The 15,424-nt window shown below is 38.3% G+C and overlaps 1 protein-coding gene across 2 annotated transcripts in view; it reads right to left on the reverse strand.

The window, feature by feature from the left end:
* Positions 1-310: 310 nt before the first annotated feature.
* Themis (thymocyte selection associated) overlaps positions 311-15,424 on the reverse strand; it is a 223,532-nt gene continuing 208,418 nt past the window's right edge. For both annotated transcript variants that reach the window (XM_052169729.1, XM_052169730.1), the window contains exon 6: positions 311-6,053. The gene's annotated coding sequence lies outside the window, so the exon portion shown is untranslated. The remainder of the gene's footprint in view (positions 6,054-15,424) is intronic.

Raw genomic sequence — 15,424 nt, forward strand, 5'->3', positions numbered from 1 at the left:
TTTCTTTCGTTCTTTCTTTCTTTCTTTCTTTCTTTCTTTCTTTCTTTCTTTCTTTCTTTCTTTCTTTTTTTCTTTCTTTCTTTCTTTGGGGGGAGGGTTCAAGACAGAGTTTCCCTGTGTAGCCCTGGCTGTCCTGGAACTCACTCTGTAGACCAGGCTGGCCTTGAACTCAGAAATCTGCCTGCCTCTGCCTCCCAAGTGCTGGGATTAAAGGCATGAGCCACCACTGATATTTCATTAATTAGCAATTGATGAGTATTATGCCCAGATCTCAAGACCCCCAAGAGACCACCAGGGACCACAACTCCAATGCAAGCACACAGAATTCTTTATTCAAGTTTTGAAGGTCACAAACCTTCCTGATGCAACAGGTTAGGAAAGAGACACTTGGGTCTAGGAGCTTAGGGTTTATAAAAGCAAAACATTTCAAGCAGGGGCTTTCAAGCTTTGGCATTACATGATTGGGTAAATGAGTAAAGGAATATGATTGGTGCATATCATTTATTCAAACCACAAGAAGAGACTATGCATCTACACATCTTGACCTGGGAATGATTAAGGTTTTCTTAACTCATTCTGTTATTGTGACCAGTTTATCCTGTTATTGTGAGCCAACCATAGCTGTTATGTCTGTTTTCAACTGCTGATAAAACTTTGTGATCTCTTTCCCAGAGCCCAAGGGTGGAGGCCATGCCATTCGAAGGACAAGTAAGTGAAGATGGAGTTTGGAGAGCAAGATGGAGTCTATCCTGCTCCTCTGGCCTCTTCATGGGAAAGTTCCAGCTTATTGTAGGTGGGGCCATCTTGGGCTGGTGGTCCTAGGTTATTTTAAAAGCAGGCTGAGCAAACCATGGGGAGTAAGCCAGTAAGCAGCAAGCCTCCATGGCCTCTTCACCAGCTCCTGCTTCAAAACTTCAAAAGCAGTTTGTGCCCTCCCTGCTTTTCATAGTGATCTGTTATATGGAACTGTGAGTGAAATAAGCCCATTCCTCCCCCAAGTTGCAGCTTGTCATGGTGTTTCATCACAGCAGTAGTAATCCTAACTAAGACACCATCCTTCAAGCTGCCTCAATCATTCACTGTTACAGAAGGCAGCTTTTTAATGAGTAGAATTAGTAACTGGTCATATTGACACCTATTTATGCATCATGACTATGCTGAGAAATTTTGTTGCTATGACTGGGTCCAAGATTGCAAGCCCACAGTGGGTAGGAATATAGGGGACACTCTTTTTCTTCCTGTCTTTTAAAAAAAAACAATCAGGTTCCTCAATGTAAAAAACAGGTTTCAGTTCTCGTTAAAGAACATTTTTTTTTTTTGCTAAATTGTTATAGAAAGCAACTTATTTCATAGTTAACCATGGTCAGAGACACGTATCTATGAGCAGTGGAAAATTTCGTTCCAACTTCTCAAGATCCTTATAGGTCATAAAGTTTATTGTATTTTTGATTCCAAGACAACTAGAAGCAGATTATGTAAGTGGAATTTCATTAAAATAGAAATGTTAGACATGATTTATGGTAGAAAGTATTTGAGGATTCACAACTAAAGGAAGAGAATTCATTTTTTCATTTCCTAGTCAAAGACATAGACTTACAAGAAGTCCAAATTTAATTGTACTCAGATACCAAACTAAAAATATTCAGTGCTCAATGTTAGGTAAAAATTGCATTGGTCTCAGATTACCCATAGTGTAGCTTTCTTAGGCTATTTGGTTGGGTCATGATTCTCTATGGTGTCTACAACTCAAATGCAAAGACATCAGCTTTCTCATTTACTGCTCAAATGTATGTAAATTAAACTTTAAAAAAAACACAGATTAAAAACAATCTCCTAAAATTTTATTAATTACACATGATACATCTCCTAAACTTTTGTTGTTGACATATAATATGATAACAGTTAAGTCATTAAGCAATTTTTAAAGCATTGAAATAAAGATTAGTTATTCCTTAAAGAGAAAAAAATAATAGAAGGTAAAAAAAATCGGAATATAAACATTATATGAAAGATCTCCGTTGTGATTATATGATGAAAATTATCTCAGGGTTTACTATCTTTAGAGACTCTTCAGTACTAAATCATAAAAATAAGTTCTCCCAACTCATAAATTAATTATAAGATCAGAGTAAAGTTTTGTAAAAAGTCTGACTCATGAACAAAACCTAAGGCATCCCACTATTCCCTACATAACATTAACTAGAAATATTCTCAATCTCTTCATGTTATAAAAGACAAAGTAATGTTATTCCTGTATATTTAGCACATAATATGAAAACTTATAAAATGTGTTTGCCTTTAACTTTTACAGGCATATAACTATAAGTTCTATTGTGTTATGCATTCATTAATAATCTCTTTGCTTCTGTCAACTATATTTATAAGGCTCATTACAATTATATTACCTTTTTCTTTCCATCAAATATTATGACTAACTAAATCTTTTACTACAGTCCTAATAAGCATTTATTAGAAGCATGATCAAGAATATAGTATATAAATTAAAAGGCAATTTTTCAGAATCTGAGCAATTTTTTAGTCAGCAACTCTCCCTTTTAGAAGTAGAGGGAGAAGGTTAGAGAAAGTTCTGTGACTTATAATGGTGCTAGTTGTTGAGAATTGACATTTATTTACTGTGTATTTATAAAACAAATTGAAAATGTAAAGTCAAACTCATTTTCACAGCTCCCAAAGAATCAGAGGAGAAACTTGGCCATTTTAAGTCGCTGTCAGACATAATTAATTTTTCTTATTGAGTTTTAGCAGAAATGATGATGAAACTGGAAAAATGGGAAGAAAACTGCTAGAAAAAAAGGTGAATATTCAGTGAGAGTTTAGAATTTTAAAAATAGGATTCTAATCAATAATTGAAGTACAAAATTATTTCTAATTGCAAATTGCTGATAGCAAAAATAAGCTACATAAACAATGTATATTATACAGAAATCCATCAGTGTAATCCACTACATAAATAAACTCAAAGAACAAAACCACATGGTCATTTCTTAGATGCTGAAAAAGCATTTGACAAAATTCAGCATCCCTTCATGTTACAAATCTTGGAGAGATCAGGAATTCAATGCCCATACCTAAACACAGTGAAAGCAATATACAGCAAACCAGTAGCCAACATCAAACTAAATGGAGAAAAACTTGAAGCAATCCCACTAAAATCAGGGACCAGACAAGGCTTCCCACTCTCTCTCTCTATCTATTCAATATAGTACTTGAAGTTCTAGCTAGAGCAATTAGACAACAAAAGGGAGGTCAAAGGGATACAAATTGGAAAGGAAGAAGTCAAAAGGTCACTATTTGCAGATGATATGATCATATACTTAAGTGACCCCAAAAATTCCACCAGAGAACTCCTAAACCTGATAAACGACTTCAGCAAAGTGGCTGAATATAAAATTAACACAAACAAATCAGTAGTCTTCCTCTACTCAAAGGATAAACAGGATGAGAAAACTAGGGCAATGAAACCCTTCACAATAGTCACAAATAATATTATATACCTTGGGATGACTAACCAAGCAAGTGAAAGATCTGTATGATAAGAACTTCAAGCCTCTGAAGAAAGAAATCAAAGATCTCAGAAGATGGCAAGATCTATGCTCATGGATTGGCAGGATTAATATAGTAAAAAATGGCCATCTTGCTGAAAGCAATCTACAAATTCGATGCAATCCCCATCAAAATTCCAACTCAATTCTTCAAAGAGCTAGAAAGAGCAATCTGCATATTCATCTGGAATAACAAAAAAAGCCAGGATAGCAAAAACTATTCTCTACAACAAAATAATTTCTGGGGAAATCACTATGCCTGACTTCAAACTCTACTACAGAGCCATAATAGTAAAAACTATATTGGTATTGGTACAGAGGCAGGTAGGAAGATCAATGGAATAGAATTGAAGACCTAGAAATGAACCCACACATTTATGGTCACTTGATATTTGACAAAGGAGCTAAAAACATCCAGTGGAAAAAAGACAGCATTTTCAACAAATGGTGTTGGATCAACTGGAGGTCAGCATGTAGAAAAATGCAAATTGACCCAGTCTTATCTCCTTGTACAAAGCTCAAGTCCAAGTGAATCAAGGACCTCCACATAAAACCAGATACACTGAAGCTTATAGAGGAGAAAGTGGGAGAAGAATCTTGAACACATGGGCACAAGGGAAAATTTCCTGAACAGAATACCAATCAATGGCTTATGCTCTAAGAACAAGAATCAACAAATGAGACCTCATAAAACTGCAAAGCTTCTGTAAGACAAAGGACACTGTCAATAGGACAAAATGGCAACCAACTTACCAATCCTACATCTGATAGAGGGCTAATATCCAATGTATACAAAGAGCTCAAGAAGTTAAAGACTCCAGAGAGTCAAATAACCTTATTAAAAAATGGGGTACAAACCTAAACAGAGAATTCTCAACTGAGGAAACTCAAATGGCTGTGAAGCACCTAAAGAAATTTTCAACATCCTTAGTTATCAGGGAAATGCAAACCAAAACAACCCTGAGATTCCACCTCATACCAGTCAGAATGGCTAAGATGAAAACTCAGGGGACAGCAGATGCTGGCGAGGATTTGGAGGAAAGAAACACTTCTCCATTGCTGGTGGGACTGCAAGCTAGTAAAACCACTCTAGAAATCAGTTTAGCAGTTCCTCAGAGAATTAGACATAGTAACTGAGGACCCAGCTATACCATTCTTGTGCATATACCCAGAAGATGCTTCAATATGTAATAAGGACACATGTTCTACTATGTTCATAGCAGCCTTATTTATAATAGCCAGAAGCTGGAAAGAACCCAGATGTTCTTCAACAGGAATGGACACATAAAATGTGGTATATTTACACAATGGAGTACTACTCAGCTATTAAAAACAATGAATTCATGAAATTCTTAGGCAAATGGATGGAACCAGAAACTATCATCCTGAGTGAGGTAACCCAATCACAAAAGAACACACAGAGTATGTACTCACTGATAAGTGGATATTAGCCCAAAAGCTCAAAATAAACAAGACACAACTCACAGACCACAGGAAGAAGGAAGACCAAAGTGTGAGTGATTCGGTTTTTCTGAGAAAGGGAACAAAATACTCACAGGAGCAAGTATGGAGACAAAGTATGGGGCAGAGACTGAAGTAAAGGCCACCCCGAGACTGTCCTACCTGGGGATTCATCCTATAAACAGTGACCAAACACCAACACTAATATGGATGACAAGAAGTGCTTGCAGAAAGGAGGCTGATATGGCTGCCTCCTAAGGGGCCCTGCCAGAGCCTTACAGATACACAGGCAGATGCTAGCAGCCAACCATTGAACTGAGTGCAGGGTCCCCAATGGAGGAGTTGAAAGGAGGACTGGAGGAGCTGAAGGGGTTTGCAGCCCCTTAGGAAGAACAATGGTGTCGGCCAACCAGACCACCCTGGGCTCCCAGGGACTAATCCATCAACCAAGGGGTACACATGGTTCCAACCGCAATTGTGGAGGAGGAATGTCTTGTTGGGCATCAGTGGGAGGAGAGGTCCTGGGTCCTATGAAGGCTCAATGGGGGGGCATTTCCCCATGCCCCAGTGTGGGGAAATGGAGTGGGGGAAAAGTGGGCTGGGCAGAAGGGCATCTTCTTGGAGGAAGGGGAAGGAGAATGGGTTAGGGGTTTTCTGGGAGGGCAAAACGGGGAAAAGGTATAACATTTGAAATGAAAATGAAGAATATATCCAATAAAAATTTTTTTGAAATGCATAATAAATAAATATGTCTTAAACAAGAAGGAAATGATACCTGTGGGTTTTAGGAAACAAAATAGACAATTTAAATTCCATATCATGTGTCCCTCTCTGGGCTTTATGTGCTAAAACATTTAAGCTTGTTTTTGTCCTTTCTGTAGCCGGTCCAGATTCTTCCGGAGTCCAGTGGGGAATTGTTTTTGAGCTAGAAGAAAAGACTTCCTTCTCCACTGCAACATTTACGTTCACTGCCCAAGTGACTTCCATCACATCTTGTTATTTTTGATGTTTTTTCAGTTTTGAAGAGTTCTATAAGTGAAGAAAAAGTAAAAGGAGGCCATCAGGAGGTTGGACGGACTGCTTACAAACATTGTTTACAGTATCCCTGCACTCATATTCTTTTGAGAAACAACGGGGAGCAAAGTAAGACGAACTAGAAAGGATAACCTGTAAATTATTCAGGAACAAAGTACGTATTTATGAGGCAGAAAAATAATACTTTAGATTCGTAATGTGCTCGCAGTTGAAAAACATGATTTTGTATTCATTTCCATTCAGCATTATAACACATCAATTTCAGGAGACTATAAGGTGGGAAAACTGAGGCTACAGGAAAGGTATGGCTCACCCAACTGGACACAGCTAGAGAAGGATTCTAGGTCTAGTCTACCTGCAGCCAGACACAAGCCCAGTTCTCAGAATTGCAGAGGAGTAATGCGGCACCTGTGAGCATTAAAGTAAAACAAATGCTACAGTTTTCAAGCGACAGCCATACTACAGAAGGGTTCTGTTAGCATGTAAACAAACCCACACTGGCATAACATCCTACCAAACTCCAGAGAGAGAGAGAGAGAGAGAGAGAGAGAGAGAGAGAGAGAGAGAGAGAGAGCTGTTTGCTCTCTGACAAGTCATTCCTTCCCACTGTGACCTTAGAAAGATAGGATGTGTAGCAAAAAAAAAAAAAAACAAAAAAAAAAACAGCAAACAAAAACAAAAATTCCAGAAAGTTTTGCATGCTGCACTAAAATGGTAAAGACTATCGAATCCGATATCTCTCCCACCTGCCTAGGATGTAGGTACTAGAAATCATGGCTCCCGGGCAGCCATTATCCTGTGATGTCTCTTCTTCCTCCTCACTTCCTTCTTCCTATTTCTGTCTGTCTTTTCTTTCTCCCCTTCTTCCTCTCTGTGGTAGTTTGTATATGCCTGGCCCACTGGAAGTGACATAATTAGGATATGTGGCCTTATTGGAGGAGATATGGCCTTCTTGGAGGAAGTGTGTCACTGTGGAGGTGGGGATTTGTGGTCTCATATATAAGCTCAAACTAAGTCCAGTGTTACAATACTCTTCTGCTGCGTGCAGATCAAGAGGTAGCATTCTCAGCTCCTTCCTCACCATGACTGGTTGAACTCTGCCATGTTCCTTGAACTTCTGAATCCATAAGTCAGCTCCAAGTAAATATTGTCCTTTATACAGTTACCTTGGTCATGGTGTCTCTTCACAGCAATACAACCTTAATTAAGTCTCTCTCTCTCTCTCTCTCTCTCTCTCTCTCTCTCTCTCTCTCTCTCTCTCTCTCTCCTTTCTTCTCTCCCTTCCTTCCCTCCCTTTCTCCCTCTCTCTTCCCCTCATACTTCCCCCTTTCTTTTCTCTCCTCCTTCCCTCTTTCCCACCTTAAAATCCTTATCTATCATTACCTAATCTTAGGGGATTACTTGTTTATCTTTAGAGATCAGAAAGAACAAGATACAATAAAACCAGTTATACACAATTCTCACAAAACCTAAATGAGGTAAGATCAAAAGTCTAAACTATTGTTTCACTTCTTTCCAACTTTTATAATGTGAGTGAAATATAAAGACAAAACCTACAGCTTCCTAAAAACTATAGACTTCACAGTTCCACTGAAAGAAAGTCAAGTATCTCAAGCTAAAAAGTTACATGATTTCTCTACACTTCATTTTAACTTCCCCATTTCTGTGATATTTGGGCTGGGATTGGATAGTAGGTGTCCTGATGCAGAATGTGACAGGGTCACACATTCTCTTGGAGTTCATTTCTTCTCTGTCTTATTAACTATAATGCCCAATGGTGGTCTTTAGATTTCTCAGTCTTTCTCATATAACCAGCTATCATAGATTATTAAAATAAGGATTTAATTCCCATTCCTATCACTTTCTACCTTTGAGACATTATCTACAAAAAGGGATAACAACATTATTTCTCTCTTGTAGTATTTCTTTTCTTTATTGGGAGGGGGGAAATGGAAAATGAAATGATTATACTATAGAAAGAATAGAGACTGAAGACCTAGGCCTTGAGACTTAAGTATACACCTCATGGCTGCATGTCTTGACTAAACTTTGTATTCCATTTCCTTATCAGGGAATGAGTTGTTTGAAGATAATAACCAAGGCACCAAGTTACAGAAATATCAAATGAAATAATGTATCTCAAGTGCTTTGTAAAACATAAAGCGCAGCAGAAATATTACCTGCTATTACCTTCCTATCCTCACATAAGAGGATTACAAGCTTGTGGTGGAAAAGTTCAGTCTGTCATCTTGACAGTTATTAGTCTCACTCTCCCCTGTCAGTAAACTGATTTAAGAGAGTACATTGTAAAGCAGAGACGTGGGAGGTAAGGATATTAGAATAATTATATTATCTCAAACTGAAAGAGTGGCTGGAAGCCAGGTTAATTTTAGAAGGGACTTTCTAGGTCACTTCAGACAGCCTGATATCCTTCAGTCTTGCCCCTTAGCACCCACGCTCCATCTAGCAGACAGAGCTGAGCTCACACTGAACAGAATTCTGTTCCTGTCGCCCTCTCACTTGCAAGAAATCGGAAAGTATACAGGAACCATTTTTTTTTCCTGAAATTACTTAGAATTTAGAATGCAAGTTAATATGAAAAACCTTTACTTTGGGGCATTTAGCATACATTCCTTTAGAAATATCGCAAATGTATTACAGGGTGGTTTCTTTTCTATTTTACATTGAATTGAAGATCTGCTTGACCAATTATTTAGCTGATGAAATTAACAGAGGAATTTGGATTTATACAGAAGTTCCTCAGCGATTAAAACAAACCATTCCTCATTTGAACAGATACTAAATGGAGTTTTATTTCATTTCATTTCATTTTCTTTTCTTTTCCTTTTTTTTTTTTTTCGAGACAGGGTTTCTCTGTGTAGTCATGGCTGTCCTGGAACTCACTCTGTAGACTAGGCTGGCCTCGAACTCAGAAATCAGCCTGCCTCTGCCTCCCAAGTGCTGGAATTACAGGCATGTGCCACCATGCCCGGCTTCCATTTTCCTTTCTAAAATGTATAAACCAAACAAGTGATCTTCACTAGAAGAAATATACATCTTCAAAATTAACCTGTCATTCCAGCTAAAAATTTTATATATATATATATATATATATATATTCATATACATATATACACATATATAATAGTAGTTATTATATATATATATATATATATATCATATAATCATCAAGAAAGAAAATCTCCGTTTTCTCATATTTTGTAGAAATCAAAATATGTACATTTTCATGTAAAACGATTATTTCCTAATGCATTAATTTAAATCAAGCCTGGATACACCTTACTTTCCCTGAAAAGTGAGAGACAGACTGCTAATCCTGCCAAGTCTGAGACCGAAGAGTGAAGCCCTCAGCGAGGGCTGCTTTGGTAGGAGTGTGCACGGCTAGTCTCGTCTGAACCACCCATGGAATCTCTCCCGATCATTCTTGACGCGATTTTCACCCATGTTTTCAACTGTGCACCAATCATTCTCTTTCTTTTCTTTGGTACATTTTGAGATTAAACTGTGGGCTAAGACAAAGTACCAATGACACACGTGAACAGCTGCTGCATCTCTCATTTGTAGGGATTAATTGATAGTCAATTATTTTTCAGAGCTAAGGCTTATGTTTGTTTTCTTGAAGAATGGTTTACCTAGAGAACAAAATGTTTAAGAGGTGCCACACATTGTCTATAAAGTAGTGAATAGCAGTCTGGAGGTCATGGTTTTGCTAAGAAAATAGTCATGGAGAATTTAGCACATGCCAAAGAGTTTCTTAGCATCTAAAATTAGAGTAAAGTAGAATTTTTAAAAAAAATCCCTGTAATCATGGTGCCCCTCTGTGGTGCAGGTGGCTAATAACCAAAATTTATAAAGAAAGCATGTGCTATCTTGAGTAGTCTGAAAGCAAGAGACAGTGTAAGGTATGAGGTTGTCATTTTTGGTAAGGTTGTTGTGGAAGAGATCACCAAAATAGCTCAAGGCTGTTCTGCAGGAAGGGCCATGGTGATTTCTGGACAAAGAAGATGACTGGAATTTCTCTTAAAGGTGTGAGAAATATGAACTCAATGGATCTTAAACAGAGGTGGTAGAGGATAGGGTTGTCCTCATGGGGTTTTCAGGGCAGGAATTCCATGATTGACATGGGGTTTAGCACCTTGCAATTGCCTGTTTTATTGAGAATGGACATCATGGAACAATGGTAGAAGAAGATGAATTAGCCTATTCAAGGATCCTGGTGATTAGTGTGGCAGTACATCCCAGTCTCTGAGGGCTAGAACTGCAGGAACTGCGGGCATATCCTACCACGTGCATCAGCGGCCTGCACAATAGAGTGAGAGTTTATTATAGCAGGAAAGAAGTCCTGAAACAGTGGTTGACAGGAGCAGATATTTGCACTAAGATGGGAGCAATGGTTATGGAAGAGAACTAGGCATGCAAACGTAGAGATAGAGCCAATAGAATTTGTTGATGCATTAGGTTCAATGAGTATGTGAGAATAAGGAAAGGTTGTTCTCGCTTCTTCTCTGTATCACTGCTTCCCAGATATCTCCTGGATCAGAATCACAAGAAAGGCATCTTGAAGTGGATTTTTGGTATAACCAAAAACCAAGGAGTTATTTTCCTAGAACACATACTAGTAAACTCTTTCAAGTACCAGATAGTAAATATCTTTCACAGATACTCAGCTTTGCCCATATACCACTGAAACAGCAATACACACACACACACACACACACACACACACTGCTATGTCCTAATACAATTTTACATACAGGCATTGAAATTTGAAATTTCAATTTCATATTGTTTCCGCACACCAGAAACTACTTTCTTGATCTCCTTTTTTTTAAGCTTAGAAGGAAAAACAAACGTTTGTTAGTTGCTAACCTATACAGAAACAGTCCTTAGGAATGATCTCACTCAAGGGCCATTGTTTGCCAATTGTATTCTACAGAATATATGCCCCACATATGCATTCCAATGTTCACACAAGTGATTTTCTTTGTGCATAAAAACATTCTTGTGATATGAGTATTGGTAGGCAAATTTAAAGCTTAGAGGCAAAAATCCCGAAGACACGATATTCTTTAAGGTAGAGTTCACTGTTGTGTCTGTCTGGTTGCAAAGGTTGCTCACTTTCCATAATATCCCAGAACTCTGAGCACTATTTTGCTAGTAGCTCATGGTCTTGTGCAGACATGGACTAAGACAGGGATGAAGTGAAAAGAGAGGAAAGGGGTTGCCTTGCCTAGAAAACCATTGTTTGCTCTCTGTGACTACACAGTGCTATTATAATTACCAGTCTGCTGATGAGAAATCCCATTGGTGAAACTTGACAAGCAGAGTACTCTGCAAAGAGCCAGAGCTGCAGAAAATAAATTAATCTCTGGGGGTAGAAGAGGGGCAAGGTTGTCAGTGTTCACGCAAGTGCTAATGGCGAGTGATATTTCAGAATCTGTCAGAGGATTCTGCTCGTCCTTCTGGCACACCCTAAAACATTCAAACAGAATTCAAACATCCACCAGGGAAGCAGAGCAATCTTACCACACTGTACTTTGTGATCTTACTACTTTCAAAGCAAGAGATTGCTTCTCGTAACTATGGGGGTGCTAACAATTCTGTGATTTTTGTATTCTGACAATATCTTTGCATCAAGATGGAAACATCAAATGGAACAATAATCTGTTATAATAGTTTATGCAGAGCATACTATGAAGAGCTTGAAGTACAAAAAAGGATAAGGTAGGAAAAGCAAGCTATTGATCAGTACATGTATGCATGTTTGGAAGTGCCACACTATGCCTGTGATGATGTATACAGGATTTTAGTTAAGCAAGTAAAAATAGAGTTTTTCGCATATAATCCAGTCATATTAAGCACCAGATGTTGGTGCCAGTTTTAAATTAACTAACATTTTAAATGATAGGTTCTCTAGTTTGAAGATTAAATGTTATTACTGAGCTTAGAATACTGCTGAGCAGCACTGAAAGATAGAGCTGGTTTTTCATTAAAATTGAGAAACAAAAATATGTTGCATTATGGTAATATCTGAAGTAATACCTCCAGACACGGCATGACGAGGTAGTCAATCAAGGTCTCAAATATAGAACTCCTACTGTACATTCCTTAACATTCCTTAGCAGGACTCCATTTACGTCCTATGTCCCATCATACAACTGAAATATGATTTAGGTTACATGATTAAGTCAAACTGATATCCATACAAAGATCTCTTTAGATACCTTCTTATCCAGTCTTTAGTCTCTGGGTTCTACCTTGGGCATTGAGGAGAATTTTCCCATAGGGCATCTTTCTTTTCAGCTGTTCAGTTTACCAATAGAAGTGAGACTTAGATGTAGAAAAATAATTCAAATAAGTCTTACTCAGATGTGGGACTTTAGGGGGCCAACCACCTCAATGTTCTATCAGTAGAGGGTATCGCATCAAAATTGTTCAAGCTGACAGTCATGAAAATTGCCTTCTAGGATGATAAAAAGCAATCTAGAGACATGAATCGGCTTGTTCAAAAGCTGTACATTTAGGTTTGGGGCAGGGCGAAGTCTAGAAAGCAAGGCACCGTTGTACAGAGCCATATTGGGGCAGTCATGCACTTGGTCAGAGTTTGACTTTGGTCAAGGTTAACTTCTCCCAGATAGCCAGGATCCTGCTCCACCTAGGGCCGAGTGCTAAAAGTAAAGGTTAAGTTCATTGTTTCTCCAGGTCTAGGAATTCCTGAATTAAGCAGGTGACCCACCCAGCTGCCGGAGCAGTCAAGAGGAGGACCTCCAAGAGAAGCTAGACAACTTCCACCGGAACTCAGCCGGGAGTCTGGGGGGAAGGGTTTGCCCAAACTGTTAAAAGGTCTGGCGCCATTAAAGTTTCTGGCTTTGATCAGTGAATATTGTCTTAGTCATACTTCTTTTCGCCCCTCTTCCCCATTTATCCTTCAGCTTCTGTTCCAGAAACCCACTTCGTAATAGCTGCAGGCAGCTATGGAACCCAACACACCGTGTTTTGTTTTCTGGCTTCCTGCTCCTCTCACTGGTTCACTAGTCTAATTTATGAAGGGCAAGTGATGGCGTGTTTCATTTAAAGATTTAGGATAATTCAAGGAGCATGTCTGAGGAGTTGAAAAGAAAGAAATTGTATTAGAGACTATGAATCAAGAAAGTATAAAGTGTATTTAATAAAGAACATCTATGTATTCTGACAAAGAATTCAGCTTCCAGAGGGGCACATAAAACAGAAAGAGGGAAACGGATCCCTGTGAATGAGAATCAATTAATGAATAAGTAACACACATCCTAACATGGTCTCCTTCCCAAGTAAATAGTAATCCTACTATCCTGAATAAATTTTCTCTGGGCCAAATGAAGCCTCCTGATCTCCAGTCACAGCCCCTGGCCTGGACAGCTGTATCCAACTGGTACATGAAGCTGAGGACTGCTCCAACTCAGGGCACCTTCAAATAGCCATGCCCATCCCAGAATTCCCTGAGGCTTGCCTGAATCTTTGAGGTGATTATATCAGGGCTTCTCTTCTCCCTTTACTCATGCCTGCTTCTGTTACTTCACTTTTGGTATATTCCCTGAGAGCACTTTCGCCATGTGCAAATCAACTCTGGGAGCTGAGTGTGCAAACAAACAGACCCAAAACAAAAACCAAAAATAAAACAAAAAAACCTGCTTAATGCAAACATTTCTGCTTAACACCTATCAGCTACTTAAAATAGCTCCTGAGCTGGTTAAACTATAGAGTACCATGCTCTTGTAGAAACATCAGGGTCAGATCATCCAGCTAACTCCATTATAGCAATGCTTCTTAGACTCAGGAACTCTCCTGTCCATAGCTATAAAAATCCCCAGAGGACAGAATTCTCAGAGGAAAAAAATACTGACTAACAGTACCCCACAACATCAAGGCTTCTTAGAGGTACTGTTGGGAAATAAAGTATTCTTTGAAATGAACTCAGAGTCAGTGATTTCTTGCAACACTGACATAATTGGAGTTTGTTATGTGTTAAATTAACTTTCACCTGCTTTATCCAATGAACACTTCCAAGTAGCCTATGGACTAGTAGCAAACATATGGACCCAATCAAATACAAAGAGTTTAACAAATTGCCAATGACATAATGAGCAAGTGGAGATTTTAAATCCAGCATCACCCTTTAAGACTGTAGAGGTATGAACTTTACCCTCATAGCACATATGCATGGTGTTTTCAGAAAACTGTACTTTTATTTATCGACAAAACATGCAGAGTTAATGAGGATGTTATTAAAAGATGACTCAAGAATCACCAAGCTATTAGAGTAAATTAAAGGCCCACAGAAGGTCACCTAGCAGGTCAAGTGAAGTGCTTTTGCCAGTTTTTTAGAGAAAGGAATTGGCCCTGACAATACGGTTACAATACTGTTACAGAGTTCGTTTCTTGGAGTCTGACTATAGTCAGTTTCACTGTCATTGCATAGTTCCTATTTGGCCACATAGCAAATTGGCCTTTAATTGTCTACTCTGATTTCTAGCTCAATCACCTTTCCATCAGCAAGGTTCCATCTCTTGCATCTGATGAGAAATGATGAGTTCCCAGAGACACAATATCAAAAATCTAACACTTTTATCCTAATGCAACTTTATAATTTTGAATTTTCAATTTTGAATTTGTAATTTTATAATTTTCAAATTATAGTTGTGAATTTATAATTTGAAAGTTGGCAAAGTTTTATTTGTGCTCCACTTTCCTCTTTTATGCTTATGGATGGAAACTGCCACACAGTGATAGCTCATACTGTAGATTCCAACCTGATTACCTTTGAAGATAGAAAAGTGAATAAAAACATTCTGCCCACACTACTAGTTTGTAATTTTCAGGCAAATACATGCTGAAATTAGCCTAGAAAGGGAAATTTCACTTTACTCTCTGGTAGGAAGCTAGGACATCTCTCTAGCCTAGACCTATTATTTTAATCTGAGGCTCCTTTTGTCCTCTAAACCCATCATTTATAAGCACTGTGTAAGAACAGGTACTTCCAATGTCTATAAAATATGCTGCATTATTCACTCAGGCACAACTGGGGCAGCTGATGTACTATTCCAGAAATGCACACGCTGGGAAGATTAGATACCCAAGTTCCCTGTGATTGAAACAAAAACTTTGATCTCAGGAATTGTGTTATCTGGTACTTTGTAGGATCCATAATCTTACAGAAAAAAATAGTTTCCAATGAATTAATAATGGCTTGAGTCTCAACCCGCTGCAGCAATTTTCACTGCACCGGTTGTTTCTTTTATAGTCACACTTGATTAGTATTTGAAATGTGGAGGAATTGCAATATGCATGGTTTTCAAAGCCCTTTACAG

This window comes from Apodemus sylvaticus, chromosome 23 (genome assembly GCF_947179515.1).
Source record: "Apodemus sylvaticus chromosome 23, mApoSyl1.1, whole genome shotgun sequence".
Taxonomy (NCBI): domain Eukaryota; kingdom Metazoa; phylum Chordata; class Mammalia; order Rodentia; family Muridae; genus Apodemus; species Apodemus sylvaticus.